A 15849-nucleotide genomic window follows, 5' to 3' on the forward strand; every position below is an offset into this window, starting at 1 on the left:
GCTTAGCAACGCCCGCGGCCGCCCCGGGCCCTGACGCAGTTGCGATTGGCTGCAGGCACCGCCAGTCACTGTTGGAAGGGCGCCCCGCCCCGCGGGGCTGGCCCCGGGCTGACTCCGCCCCGCCCGCCTTCTGGCCCCGCCTCCCTCCGGAGCCGGGTTGCCTCTACGCGGCTGTCCGCCTCATTCTCAGAGCAGGTCCGTGAATTGTCGGCGCGCTCCGGGCAGCTGCTGAGCCGGGGCTACCAGCCGGCTTGTAGTGCTCCCTCCGAGGTGCCTGCCGGAGTTAATGTGCCCGGGTCGGCCAGGGCTAGAGCTGTCGCCGGTTCGGGGAAACTTGGGATTCAGGACTCGCAGCAGGGGCGTCGGTTTGCGATCGGGACTCGGCTACGAGGGTGAGTGGCCGCGCGCAAGGAGAGCGGCTCCCCTTGCGTCGTTCGGCGACTGAGGGGCGGGGTGGGTACTGGACGTGTCCTGGCGCTAGTCGATCTGTCGGTGCGAGCGTATCGGCTTGTTGGGAGGTCAGGGCTTGGCGGTATTAGCTCCTTGCCAGCACCCCCCACTCCCGAACTTCTTGTTTCAAAGCGTCCCAAATCGGCCCAGGACGCGGCTCTGCGTTGGCGAAAACTTGGTGTGTTGTAATTGGCATCATTAGATGGGGTCCGAGGACGCGTCCCCTGGCCCTCTACAGCGGTGACACGCGCGCTAGGGGCTGTCTTCGTGTCCAGGGGCATGCAGACAGTAGTTCCTAGAAGCTTGAAGATGGGTTCCTGAAAAATTAACACGCGCCGGAGTCGGCGGGAAGAGGTAGCCCTGTGCCTCATGCCAGCGATCATCCGGCTCGGGGTGGGTCTTTAGGGGTCAGAGAACTTTAGTACCAGTCAGGTTCCGTAGCAGCGGCTTTAGTGCTTTGCAGTTATTGAAGGGAATTGACAGTGCAGATATAAAACTTTGTCAAGTAATTACTTCCCATTAGCCCTTGAATCCGCATCCCTCATGAGGTGCTCAGACCTCTGCATCCTTATTCAAGGTGTGCCCGAAGGACTTCGGTAGGACAGGGGGTAGCTGCTGTCTGTCCCAATGCTGGGAGGCCCCGGGGAATCCAAAAGACTGTGAAAACGACCAGCAGGCTGTCGGTTGGTGTTTGTTTGAGCTCCTGTGTGTTTAAGTGATGAAGTTGTGACAGGAACTGACAACAGAGGATTCAAGGTTAAACCTGACACTTCATGTTTGTGACTCAGTCTGGGATAGATTTTTTTCCCCCCCTCGGGTTGATAAGGGGTAAAAGCAGCTGTTTTTGTTTTGTTTTTGAGAGTGGTTACATACATGTAATTTATATTATGTGTGGACTAAGTAGAATTATCTTCTTTTAATTCTTATTTAACATGAATGAGAGAGAGCTTACTGAGAGTACTAGGTAGAGACTTAGGGACAGAATTGGAGGATATTTTGATCCTTGAGAATGTATAAAAACACTGAGATATATAGCTATCCATGCATATGTAGATGTGCTTATATGTGTGTGTATTTATATGTGTGTGTGTATTTATATGTGTGTGTGTATAACTGATAAGCAAATGAAAGAGATATGGAGGGGGAAACTGCCTTGAACGTCGTCTGATCTATGGGGTGTATGATGAGTGTGTGTTTTAAGCATGTCTGGATCTGCCTAGTCTGTCTGGGTCAGTGTATGTCCATGAACTTTATGAGCATTCAGTTCAATACCACTCCAAGCAGCTTCCCAGTTCCTGTTTTATAGCCCAGCAGCCGCCAGCCGGCCCATCTGTTAAAACATAGTGTGTATACTTCACTGGGAGCTCTAGGGTGGAACCTGGGTAGGGGGCAACCCTTAGTGGAAACAGCATGCTACAGACAAAGCCTCCTCTCAGGTCCATTTTCATTCACAGTTCAGCTGAACATGTGATTTTTGGTGATGGAGGGAAGGAGTGCTTGATTCTTCAGAAATGGCAAACTGTATTTTGTGAAATAATTATAGGCATGGTTTGGAAAGGAGGAGTATATAAGGAGGAAAAAAATATCCCTGTAGAAAAGAAATGTAGAGCTTGTCATATAACCATGCAACACTGGTTTACTGCTTTGCCGTAGCATGTATATCAGAAACTGTTTCCTTTTGCTTCTCAGAGAATGAATTAAAACGGAATTGTTTTGCACCCCCCCAAAAAAAATCTTAATAGAAGTAAACAGAACGTTACTACAGAGGCTATTTAATCTACTAGCTCTGACTGCCTTAGTAATTCTAACGAAACATATTTTTAAGAATTTATCACTCAGGTATAAAGTCATATTCAGCCTAATCACTAGGTGCAATGGTTCACAATTTATACTTTAAAATAATAATAATTTTAAAAAGCCTTATCACTAAACTTTTGATGACTAAATGGCTATAGGAGGAGTGGAACAGCTTATTAAGTTTCTGCAGCCAAGTGACTGATACTTTAAAAAACTATAAATTCCTTTAATAGCATAATTACTTGTGGTGACAAAATAAAGGCAGTGTTTTTGAGAAGTAGGGTTGATATTTTACCTAATAATTTTTTGCTCGTAATCACATTTTAATAATGGTGCTTATTATACGTGGATAGAAAATACTGGCATGGTTCTTAAGAACCTATCACAAACATTGTTTTCATTTTTATGGTACTTAAACATTAGAGGCAAAATATCCTAACCCCTAATCCATACATTTCTGATGGACTGTGTAGATACAATAATTCTCCTGTCTTAATATGCGTCACCTGAGTCAACTGGGCTTCTTCTTAAAAGTTCAGTTGATGGGCTGGACTTCAGTCTCCAGGGTTAGATTCAGGAATCTGGGGTGGGGCTTAGGAATCTACATCTTTAACAAGCACCCACAAGTTACTCTGATGTCAGGGATCCTCTCACAATATTTTGAGAAACACTGCAACGGCATTTATAATATAAAAGAACAATTACAGTCTGTGAGTTGATTCAATAAATGATTGTTCCAGAATTTCCAGGTGGCATTTATTAGCCTTGTAAAATTTATAGGTAAACTCTTGTGTCCTCAACAATGGTACCTTTTGTCCTCTGTTCAGAAGTGTCTGGGGACTCCTTAGGAATCCTTGCTCCAGGTTAGCCCCAATTCTAAGGAAGTCTGTCTTGGGAAGCAAGGTAGTTTGAGACCTCACCCCAGCTGGATCCCTTCCCTCCTCCAGGTCCAGTGGGTTCCTGGGGTGCTCTGGAGTAACCTTACAAGTCTGAACTCACATTGTTGGGCATTTCTCCCTGGAGGGTACAAGACTTCCAGTTCTTGAAAGCCACCTTTAACTCACTCCAAGCTTGGGAGTTAGAACCTCAGTGGGACAAGAGCAGATTGTCTGAGGTCAGGGATCTCCTTAGGAAGCTGTAGCTGGTCTGCCTGTTGATCAGGAGAGTGTCCCAGGCCACAACCCAGGGGCTCAGGGAGTCCCAGTTTCAGAAAGTCATCTTAAGTATTTTGAGGTATCCAATTAATCAGGTACACAGGTTTTCTTAGATCACAGGGAGAAGGGTTGAGAACTGATTGCCACCTCTCCTTTCAAATCAGTGTGTGGACTTCCCTGATGGCCCAGTGGTAAAGAATATGTCCTGCAATGCAAAGGTGTGTGTGCTAAGTCCAACTCTTTGTGACCCTATGGACTGTAGCCTGCCAGGCTCCTCTGTCCATGGAATTCTCCAGGCAAGAATACTGGAGTGGGTTGCCATTTCCTTCTCCAGGGGATCTTCCCAACCCAGGGATCGAACCTGCGTCTCTTGAGTATTCTGCATGGACAGGTGGGTTCTTTACCACCAGCACCACCTGGGAAGCCCGCAGGGCAAGGGATGCAAGTTCAGTCCCTGGTTGGGGAACTAAGATTCCAAATGCCGTGGAGCACGAAGCCTGTGGGCCACAACTACTGAAGTCCGTGCACTCTGTACACTGTAGTGAAAGACACCACGTGATCCAACAAAGATCCTGCATGTTGCAACTAAGACCTGACAGAGCCATATAAATAAATAAGTTAGTTAACTTTTAAAAAAGCAGTTGTTAAAAAAAAAAGTCAGTGTGATTTTGATGTATTAATCATTGTCAATTAGCTTTTTTATATGTAGTTTGATACCTTTAGATTCTGTCCCTTTCAGACTGGCATAGTTCTCAGTGTTTAACACTCCTAAGTAAAGTTTAAAAGAGAAAGGATCTGTCGGCAGTTGCTGCCCTTCCCTCTTCCTACCTTCCAAGTACCTAAGTAACCAGGTGACTTCTCTGAGGTCAGATGTGCCCAGAATATTTACTTCACTGCTGACAAAAGGACCTGTATAGGTAGAACACTGAACTTGGATTCTTCCAGGCCACCAGATCGTTACTGGTACTTTTATGGAGCAATTTATGTTCTGAGGAACACTTGGCAGGCATGTTTATAGGTTGCTTATCTTAATCCTTTGTGTGCAAGGATTTTTTTCCCACTTTGTTACAGATGAGCAAACAGCAGCCGCAAAAGAATAATAATGCAGTCATCCATCAGTATCCTCATGAGATTGGTTCCAGGACTCCCACCCCTGCAGATACCAAAATCTGAGGATGCTCAAGCCCCTTATATAAAGTGGCATAGTTCAGTCGGCATTCCATAACCACGGGTTCCTCATCCCCAGATACCAAGAGCCAACCTTATTTAGATTTTTTCTTTCACATCCAAAGATGACACCAATAACTGAGAAGTTGGTCTTGTATTGGAATTGTTTTTATGTAACTTTGTGATGAGATGATAGAGTCATGCTTAGTCATTCATATCATCTAAGGTTTTTTTCCACCTCTTCAAATTTTTTATATTGCATGTGACCTTGGAACAATTTTCTTTCTAAAGCTAACCAGCCACTCACCATACATTAATATGATAATAATTCAATGATCCTGACCTTAACCATCTAGGTTTGACCCAGAATGGCAAATAATTTGCAAAAGGTCACAGAACCCAAATGCAGCAAAGCCTACATGGAGAATTTGGGAGACTTTATATTTTAGAACTGTACTATTTGAGAACTGTATGTTGCCTATTGAGTCGTGTTGTATGGCTAATAATGTTAAGCTGGCAAAAAGAATTTGCCCAGCTTCTGTGTGATTGGATGGACCTAGAAAATGTCCAAAGTCTAAGGTATAATCACAGCCCCTGATTCTACAATGGTACTGATTTATGCCTAGTTAAAAAAAACTACAGTAGAATGCTACTTTTCTTGAAACTGGCCATAGGCCATGGCAAGATTCTAAGCAACAATTCTCACTTTTTTTTTTTTTTTTTTTTTTTTTGGGCCCATGACACTTTTGGCAAAATTTTTTGGCAAAAAAAATTTGACAAATTCAAGTTTTTGATTTTTCTTTCTATATCCTTATTCCCATGGTGAAATCTACATATAAAAAATTTACTTTTCAAATCAGTCTGCCTTTTTAACATCTCCTAATACTTAAACCTTTGCCATTTTGACTTTTTCTCCTCCATAATGCCCCCTTAAGTTCCTACCTTCACTTTGGTTTTTGAAATCAGTAATGTCTTCTAATAATTGAATGGTCATTGAACTATGGAAGTTCTACTCTAGCTTTAACTTTGTAGAATAACTATAACAGTATTAAGAAAAAAGAAAAACTAAGAAGGATAATATGAAAGTCATGTTATTACAAGTATCTTATTACATATTCCCAGCATATAGTTTCCATGGGAAATTTAAGATCCAGATGAATACAGTGACAGCTTCACTCATCTGTCCTTACATATACTCTTGTGATACAAGCTGAGAAATATAACTGAATACAGCATCCTGGGTTAGAGAAGAAAAACAAAAGTTAAGCCCTGAGGAAAGAATTGGCAAAAAAGTGAAGGGTCACAGTTGGGATGGGATGGAAAGAGGGGTGGGGAAGAAATACCTCCAGTAAAATGCCAGATAGGGTGGTAAGAAATTTATAGAGGTGCTGATGGCTTGGGGTTTCTTGGGGGCATTGATTCTGTTTTATATTGTCTTCACAACCCACTAGCCCTGCTTGCTTTAAATAATTTATTATAGCAGCAAGCCTTCCCATGGTTAGTTTCTTTTCTTTTTTATAACATTTTCCTTCTCATCTCTGAGTCTAATCAGAGGCATAATGATAGTGTGGCTGTTCTAGAATACTTTGGAAAATCCATGATCAATATCCCTACATTATAAACCCAAGGGTGTTCTGTTTTATTTTGCAATGTTTTCTTCCCTGCTATATTAACTCAGGATCTATGTTTTAAATAGTATTTTATTAATCTTTGCACAATAAGACTTCTGGGCTTGTTTTTCTTGGCTGGAACTATCTTTTGAGTAATCTATCATCCAACCACCATTGATCTAATGATGTATTTATTGCTCACTATTGCAGCACTGGCAAGAAACCCAGTATGATTCTAAAAATTTGATTAAAAAGAAATCAAGTTTTTGCAAGGCGTAGCCACCCAATTATGTTAGCAGCTGCCAAGTATATTTTATGCTAAAATATACACACATATTTCAAGTGAACAAAATGTGATCTTTTCAAAAGCTTTTAAAACTTTTTGCTATGAAATAAGTATAATGAGAAGACATCTTGTAATTAGAAAAATTACAAGTGCACTCCTCACCTCAGCCAAAGATAAAGTATAGTAATTTTCAGATTATACCCATAGACACTAACCTGGATAGGTTTCTTTTTGATCGACAATAATAAAAACAATGGTGATAAGAACTATCTCCTAGTCCCTGAACAATCTTCCAGGCAGTCCTCACAAACCAAAATGAACAGAAACGAATTAGCAGGTAGTAACTGAATGTCTGTCACAGGTAGCACCTTTTCTCAGCTTAGCCAACTCAAAATGAAGTTCAAGTATAAGCACCTTTGGGAACCTTTTCCATGCTACTCTTTGGCCTGGCTGTATACAACCAGCAGAGCCCTTACCTGCTGTAATCCCTCCCTCCAGACTGGGAGCCCCTTAAGGGCAAGGACCACACTTGATATCTTCTAGCTTCTCAAGAGATGGTATTCAAGAAATAGTTGCTAGGTGCACTAGAGACTATGAAGAATCATAGGTGAACACCTGCAAGGCCTTACAAGGACATGCATAGGATATTTACCCAAAGTCTGCATGATAGTAATAACTGAACCATAGTCCCAAACTTTCTGCTGTAGCCATCTTAGAAATTCATAAAACTGTCATCCGTGCCTGCCCATTGACCCTCTGCGTCTCTCTGCTCCATCCCTGCCTTGCCTTCTTCTCTTACCATCTCCCTGTTGTGTCTTTAAGAATGTCTCCAACTCCCCACTGCCCCAACCAGGCCATCTCCCCTGGTTCCTTTGATGTTCCCATACCCATTGGCATATCTTGACAAAGCAGCTGACTCATGGGTCCCACTTTGAGACTTGGGACAGCCTCACGCTTGCATCGTTTGAAGTCTCAGATGGCTTGGCCTCTTTTGCCATCCAATGCAGCTGACTACCTAGGTTTGGCCCTAGGAGGTTTAGGGGCCTTGCAGGAGCTCGATGGTGCTGTGCCTAGAGGCTGCTAGTATCCTAAGCCCAGCATAATGGGGAAACTTAGCATTTAAGTTAAGCTTTTATTTTTTTTTAATTCCAGCAGACTTTTATTTCTGCGATTAACTTGCATAATATTTTTCATTGATAAATCACCCTTTGTTCAGGAAGCATTGTCCCTACATAGTCAGGTTTATGACCCAGTCTGAGGGCTTAGATAAATACCAGCTCTCACCTCAGAGCTGGGTTACTGAGGTGGTGTACACACTATGTGTCCAGGCAGTTAAGCAGAACTCCCTGAGGTCAGGGCCATTAGGATAGCCCTTTTATGTTAGATCTTAACAGGCTTTAAATGACTGCAAGAGATCAAGGACCCCTATTTTCCATCTCATCTGGGAGATTAAGCCTCTCTTAATATAGGTGCTTTCTTCTCATACCTGCCAAGAAAATATCACTAGAAAATTGAGTAATTACATCTAAAAGTTATTTCAATGTTCAAGGCAACAGAGAAGATGAGCCACCCTAGATTAGGTCATGGACTCAAGCACTGGTTTCTTTTGGATCTTGTGTCAGGAGCACCCGTCCCTGCACACCCTGGGGCTTCTGCTTTCCCCTGGGAGCTGGGGCTTGGGAGGATTTGAGGAAGGCTTAGGTGGAGGGGTTGGGGTTGAGGCAAACCTGAGTACACAGGGCAGAGTCAGTGGAGGTTCTCCGTGTTGTGCAGGGCTTTGGCATATTCTCAAATCTGCTTCTGAGCATCCCTAAGAGCCAATCCTCTTCCTCTTACACTTTGTGAATGTGTTACCCAACAGAGGTTCTCACACTCCGCAAGTTTTTATCCTTAACCTTCTAAGTTTTCCTAATTTCAACTTCTCTCTCTTCTGTAGCCCCATCCTGCAATAATGTTTTTTTTTCTTTAATATTCTCTTTCCCTTCTATTCAGGTAAGAACTCTACGTTATGAAAGTTCCTTTAATCAGTGTTACTATTCATCTTTTCCCTGCAGGAGTAACTGCATTTTTGACCATTTTCAAAGGAATTTCCTAGAGCCTTCTGGTGTGTGTGTGTTTCTGGTGCTAAGAAAAAGATCACAATAGCACAGCTCCTCCTTGCTGGGATATTACAAGCCTTCCACAGTGCAAAAGTAATTAGCCTCACAAAACCTCACTTTTCACCAGCTTAATCCATGCTTGCCAGTGACACCCTCCCTCACCTGCCTAATCATTCTTACCACCTCCTGCTCACTTTTTCTATCATTAGGAAACAAGATCACACATCTCTATTAACACTAGACATTCATTACAACCAAAGAGATGAAACTTTCCACAAAAGCCAAACCTGACATACTCAGAATAGGGAAAAAGGGTAGGATCACCCTGATTTCTTTAAAAGCAAGGCTATGTGAACTGATGCATCTTTTATTAAGTCCTTAATTTGTTGTTGTGATAAACCCTGGCCTGTTTCTTTTTTGAGACTGGGTAATTGCCTTATAGCTAATGTCAATAGCTGTCACTTTTTTCTTTCCCTTCAAAATTGTTGCCTGCAAGTTTCAGTTTTGTCGCCTGCATTTATTTAATTTTTATTTTTGGTGTTTTGGGTTGTTTATCATGACCTACTTAACATGTGTTGTTTCTAACTCTTCAAGATATCTTTCCCCGACTTTCCTGCCATGACAATGTCTCACAGCTAAACCTAGTCCTTATGTTGAATGAATTCCCATTTTCGCTGCAGATTAGTAATGAAGACATTAAGTGGGATTCTGATAGTGACCCTTTCAAGAGCTAAGGCACCATTTACTATTCCGTTTTAATTGCAATCTTTCAGCAAATTTTCACCAGTTATAATGTTCACCCCATTTTCTAAGTAACGTTTCTCAAATACTATGCAACATTATGAAATCTGTGTGCATTACCCTTTCTGTTCTCCATTATGAGCTAAATTTATAATTCTATAATTTTCTCATAGGAAAAATGCTTATTAGACTGGAATGGTTACTTTGGTTTCAAGCCATACTGCTTTTTTGCTTATTGTGAATCATTGTAGACATTTATGTAATCTTTGTTTTACTTCATTCCCAACCCCCACCAGTACCTCCATAAGCCGTAATCCCACTGTATCCCTTCCCTACATAGTCAGTTATCATCTGTGCCATTTTTCCAAGATGAATATTTTATTTTATGGGTCTTTAATATTTTCAATTTTAAAATAATCCTGCACAGCTAGAACAAAAACAGGCAGGATTCTATCTTGACCATAGCATTTCCTCCTTCCTTTTCAGGAGGAAGGAAACCCCCCCCTGCCTACAAATGGCCATACTGCACCTCCTCTCTGGAGTGTTTCTGCCTGTGCCTGGGATCTGTGCTTTGTTGCTGTTCAGTGACTAAGTCACGTCCAGCTCTTTGTGACCCCATGAACTGCGGCACACAGACTTCCCTGTCCTCCACCAGCTCTTGGAGTTTGCTCAGATTCATGTCCATTGAGTTGGTGATGCTATCCAAACCAACACATCCTCTGCCACCCACTTCTCCTTTGGCCTTCAATCTTTCCCAGCATCAGGGTCTTTTCCAGTGAGTCGACTCTCTGTATCAGGTGGCCAAAGTATTAGAGCTTCACCTTTAGCATCAGTCCTTCCAATGAATATTCAGGGTTGATTTCCTTAAGGATTGACTAGTCTGCTCTCCTTGCTGTCCGAGGGACACTCAAGAGTCCTCTCCAGCACCACAGTTTGAATTGGGATCTGTGTTTGTCCTGCATGTTCTCTGCTCATATTCTTGTGATTAGATAAGAGTTCACAATCGGCAGCCTTATGGGGGGGAAAAAAAGGCCAGTGAGAGCTGTGCTTTATTTGAGTCTTGGGGAAAAAACAGTTGTCCTAAGCAAGTGTGAGATGAAAGTCACAGTTTTTGAAAGATTGGGAAAGCCAGAGACAGGCCATTTGGTATCAGCTACGCATGCCAAAGTACCGTCTTCCTGTGGTGATTTCTAGGGTGTTTTCCCCTTGGGCTTTTCTGGGTGACTATCCCAGTGTTGCATCAAAATTAAAATGCTGTATCAGCTCATATCCAGGATGGCTGGAGTTCACTGGGCTGGAGTCAGAAGTCCTAGTTCCATCTGCAGACCTTCCCAGAGCCAAAGGAAGGAGTGATGTTTCCAAATGGAATAGTCCATGTGGAGGTAATGTGCTTGGAGACCTTCCGCACAAAACGGAATTCCCTAACCCAAACTGACCTGCGTGGTAAGGAAGTGTATTATCTCATGAGAGAAGCAGGTCAGGCGGCAGGATTGGTTGACTCAGTGACACAAAGACAGTGATACAGGTTTTATTCATCTCTTTCATCTTTCTGCCACTGTTGGCCTCAGGGACCATTTCACCTAAGACTGGTCCTTGCCTTTTGCAGGATGGTGACAGTAGTTACTGACATGTCATTGCAGGCAGGACAATATCTACGGCGCGGAAAACTTATCCCCCCTTCCAGGTTCTTCTTTTGGAGAGTATGGAAATATTACCCAGAAGAATCCACAAACACCTGTCTTTTCTTCTCATGGATTACAATAGGATTATATGCCCCATCTCTACATCAGTCACTTGCAAGAGGACAATATCAGGATTCTGTTAGTAAGAAAGAAGTACGTGTGTGGAAATGAGGGGGGCAGTAGATGCTATCAGGCCATTATCACCCACTCCAGTACTCTTGCCTGGAGAATCCCATGGACGGAGGAGCTTGGTAGGCTACAGTCCATGGGGTCGCCAAGAGTTGGAGACAACGGAGCGACTTCACTTTCACTTTCACCGCACTCAGTGACTTGAAAAATAGCTGTGAAATTCGCCCTTATGACTGCTGTGTAGTTGATAGATACCACGGAGCTGCTACACAGTGCTGGATACAAAATGACAAGGCTATGGGTTGACAAGGAGAGAAAAGCCACAATGCAGACTAATTAAGGACAGAACTGAGCCAAGATCAATAATTATTCTGATTAGAACCACAATAAGCCTTAATGAATTTGAATGTACTAATTCATGTCTATTTGTCCTCAATAAGAATATGATCTTTATGGAATAAAAAAGATTCTTTTTGCTTATTTCTCAATAATTCTGTATTTCTGATATATCATTTTACAGCATAGCCCTATTTGAATGGAAAAAAAAATTATTTACTTTATTTACATGTCAGAACATTAACAATAATGATAATTACTGATGATTATAACTGGTCATTATTTATTGAGTGCCTCTTATAAATTAGGAATTTATTAATAGCATCTAAGACACGCCAGCAATTTGCTTATGCCACATAGTGGGCAGGCTTGGATCGAGACTCAGGTTCATCTGCTCATGTTCCTTCAGCTCTGTGGCTTTCCTTTGCCTTGGAGGACAGTCTCAAGACTCTCGTAGCCTGCAGGGTCCCGCCCATCTCTGTGGTGTCACCACTTACCCTCTTGGCCTCACTCAGTTATCCAACCACAGCAGCTTCCTTGCTGTCTAATAAACCAGTCTCACTCCCACCTCTGACCCTTTGGATCTGCTGTTCCGTCTGCTTGGATCACATGTCCTTCTTTCACACAGCTACCTCTTTTCCATTCAGGGCTTCTCATCACAGGCACCTCCCAGGACTCTTCCATCTCATCTGTTTAGGCCGCCCACTCCATTCCTTGTTTCTCTCCCATTTTTGTTTCCAATATGGTTCTTGAACAACCTTAGGTAATTAACCAACTGCTGCTGCTGCTAAGTCACTTCATTCGTGACCAACTCTGTGCAGCCCCATAGACGGCAGCCCACCAGGCTCCCCCGTCCCTGGGATTCTCCAGGCAAGAACACTGGAGTGGGTTGCCATTTCCTTCTCCAATGCATGAAAGTTAAAAGTGAAAGGGAAGTTGCTCAGTTGTGTCCGACTCTTCGCGACCCCATGGACTGCAGCACACCAGGCTCCTCCATCCATGGGATTTTCCAGGCAAGAGTAATGGAGTGGGGTGCCATTGCCTTCTCCGAATTAACCAACTAGTCTACTTGTTTTTGTCTGTTTCCCCCATTAATTAAGTTCCATGATGGCAGAGGTGGTATATGTAAAAAGAATGAACATGGGAGTAAGTTAATGAAGGAATTAATGTTTACAAGTCTTAACCTCGAAGAATCCATGGTCAGTCTTTTATCTCCCATACTAAGAATAAGGTAGGATATTAATCATCAATGAGCTAGGTGTGTGCACCTTAGTTTTTTTTCCTGTAAAATTTGAGAACTGAAAAAGTCTACTTTTCATTCCTTCTCTCTTTGAAGGAAAACAAAATATAGATATCATAGTTTTTTGGAGAAAAGATAGATTTACTATTACAATAGTATTACATAAAAGTTCAAAAGCTTAATCTAAGAAAGAAATCTGAGTAATACTCTTAACTCTAGTTTTTATATTGATTTTAGTTTTACGGACTCCAACTCCTTTCATTTTAGGGCATGAAAACGAAAAGTGTTAGCCTCTTGGTCATGTCCGATTCTTTGTGACCCCATGGACTGTAGCCCACCGGGCTCCTCTGTCCATGGGACTTCGAAGGCAAGAATACTGCAATGAGTGTGGAAAGAAATGGAAGGAAGGAAGTACTGGAAGGAAATGGCTATTTCCTTTTCCAAGGGATCTTCTTGATCCAGGGATCAAACCCTTGTCTCCTACATTGCAGGCGAACTCTTTACTATTTGAGCCACCAGGGAAGCTCTAGGGCGTAAACCCTTAAAAATGAAGGTATACATATAACACTAAGTTGTAAATAGGGAGAATAATAATCGTATGATAATTTGGAGTGGCAAATTCACTTAAAATTGTTTTCTCTGCTTGCACATAATTTTTCATTTGAACTCGTGTAACTACTAAAATGATTTATTCTTAGAACTGTGTTATTAATTATTCTGAGGTAATTATGAAGGTACAAATTGAAAAACAGCTTTGCTTCACATATTAACTTGGATGGGATTGACAGAAATGAAACAGAGTGCCTTCCTCCGAATTCCCTTTTCTTTGGCTTTTCAGCATCTACATTTGAGAGTACCTTTTAATCCAGTTCTTTCTGTTTGTTTTGCTCTGTACCAGAGACAAGTCAAAAGGCAGGTGGGGCGAGGAGCAAAATGTTTTGATGCTGTTCACACTGTACTTCTCCCTTGGTGTGCATCCTGGCAGGGACCCCTTTCTTCCTCACTTTGTAACCTGCGTAGATTTGGGTGTATGATTGGGTAAGAAACCATCAGGATTCAGGTGACAGTGAGATCAGTAATTAAGGGGCTAGGTCAGTGTATCATCATTACTAAAGTTAGACAGGTGCATGGTCTATATATGCTCTTGAGAGCCTGCCTCCGAAGGGGCAGTTTTCATATACAGTAGATTGGCCCTTTCATGGCTCAACAAAGGCTTCTTTCTTTCTTTCTAAGCTGTGTGGGTGGGAAACAGCATGTGGTTATAGAAAATGTATAGTGAAAGCAGTAGCAATGAGAAAGAATCCATAATGGGTACACACACATTGCTGGAATATTTCCCAAGGATATGTGGGGGGGGCAAGGGGAGGGCAGGCAGTGAGGTTTCTTTGGCAGAGGCAAAGTAGAACATGTGCTTTTCCATGTGTGAACACTGTGCTTTGAAATGTCCTTTATGATTCACAAAAGCAGCTGCTTTTGAGTTGATATAGCCACAGAGTTTGGGAAATTCACTTAAAAAAGGTGTGCTGCAGACTCCTGACATCTGTTTTGGAGATCTGGTTGAGTGTTGCGAACTTGCTTATTCACAAATGGCATGGCACAAGTATTCCTCATTAGAGTGTTGGATCCTTTGTTCATTTCTTTAGGGTTTGTGGATCAAAGCTGACAAGACAAGACTTAAAATTTTGAACAGTCATTTGCTATGTTACATACACACTTACATAAATTTGCAATGATGGCTTTTTTCTTAGTTTATAAAACTATGCATGGCAGTTTTACTTTGCCTAGCAAATCAACTTTCCTGAGTTACTTTCAGACATTTTCTGTTGTATTAGAAGGCTTTCTTGCTGAGTATTTGTAATCTTAATTTGCTTTTTTTTGGTGACTTTTAGTTTTACCTAACAAATTCTGAGGCTCTTTTTGTACACTTCTGTTGCATTTCTGGTGTTTCATCATCATTATTAAGTTATTTCCACTTTTCTAAGAATTTCAAACCTAAATAATACCAGCAGTGTTGTTTCTTGTCACTTCCAACAAGACCCATTTCTGTCCAGTTCTTCGAATAAGATAACTAGGACATACGATTCTTTTACTTTCTGCTCATTAGTTTTCAATTTATTATATACTGACATAATGTGGCATTTTCACATTTAAGAATAAAGCAAAAACTTTATTTTTAATGTGTTATAACTATTGTTATTTTCCTAAATGACAAAGCAAAAAAGATTACCACCAAATAAGGTTAGTGTGGATATCTTGAACTAGAAAGCATTTGAAATGTTTCACAGCTACACTTTGTGCTAAATATAAAAATAATTGTGTTTCCCATGTGTGAGCATTAAAAGACCCAGTTGGAAAGTCACATAGTATAGCAAGTAGGTCACTATTGATGGTAGAACATGAGACAGGAAATGTCACAGCTAAGATTAGAGGCCAAGCAGTATGTCTCGCCATGCTCGCTGCATTGTTCATCCTAAGAAGTGGAAGAACTCAACAGGGTATAACTAACTTTAGCCCAATTTAAAAGTATTAACAAGGATAGCCTTTTAATCTGTCATTCCCATTTGTTTCTATATAACTCACTTTCCCAGTTGGGCAAACTAATTGAACTGCTTGGGTTTGCACATGAGCAGACCTCTGAATACCAATTAAAATGGTAGCCTTCGCATTTTAGAAGTATAAATGGGAAGCAATAATCAGCTATGCACAGTTATAGTAAGAGATATACCTGGTGTTTGAAATTCCTAACAAGGAGTAAGCAGTTAAAAATGAATTCTAAAAAAAAAAAAAAAGAATTCTCTTAAAATCTCATTTATCTTCACTTTTGAATGTAAAGTACTATATGGATACGGGAGAAAAGTACACTCTTAGGGAATCCAGTTGCTTTTTACTTTTATTTTTGGGGTAATATAAGGAAGACCTGGGCTTCCCTGGTGGCTTAGATGGTAAAGAATCTGCCTGCAATGCAAGAGACCTGGGTTTGATCCCTGGGTTGGGAAAATCCCCTGGAAAGGGGAATGGCAACTCACTCCAGTCTTCTTGCCTGGAGAATGCCATGGATAGAGGAGCCTGGAGGGCTACAATCCATGGGGTCGTAAAGAGTTGGACACGATTGAGTGACTAACATTTTTATGAGGAAGGTTTAATATTTATATGCAAGA

At 41.7% G+C, this 15849-nt stretch overlaps 1 protein-coding gene across 1 annotated transcript in view; it reads left to right on the forward strand.

The window, feature by feature from the left end:
- The first annotated feature begins 212 nt into the window (after positions 1 to 212).
- Positions 213 to 15849, forward strand: part of MARCHF3 (membrane associated ring-CH-type finger 3) — a 155396-nt gene continuing 139759 nt past the window's right edge. The window contains exon 1 of the mRNA XM_052642694.1: positions 213 to 392. The gene's annotated coding sequence lies outside the window, so the exon portion shown is untranslated. The remainder of the gene's footprint in view (positions 393 to 15849) is intronic.

The sequence above is a fragment of the Budorcas taxicolor genome, chromosome 7 (genome assembly GCF_023091745.1).
Source record: "Budorcas taxicolor isolate Tak-1 chromosome 7, Takin1.1, whole genome shotgun sequence".
Taxonomy (NCBI): Eukaryota; Metazoa; Chordata; class Mammalia; order Artiodactyla; family Bovidae; genus Budorcas; species Budorcas taxicolor.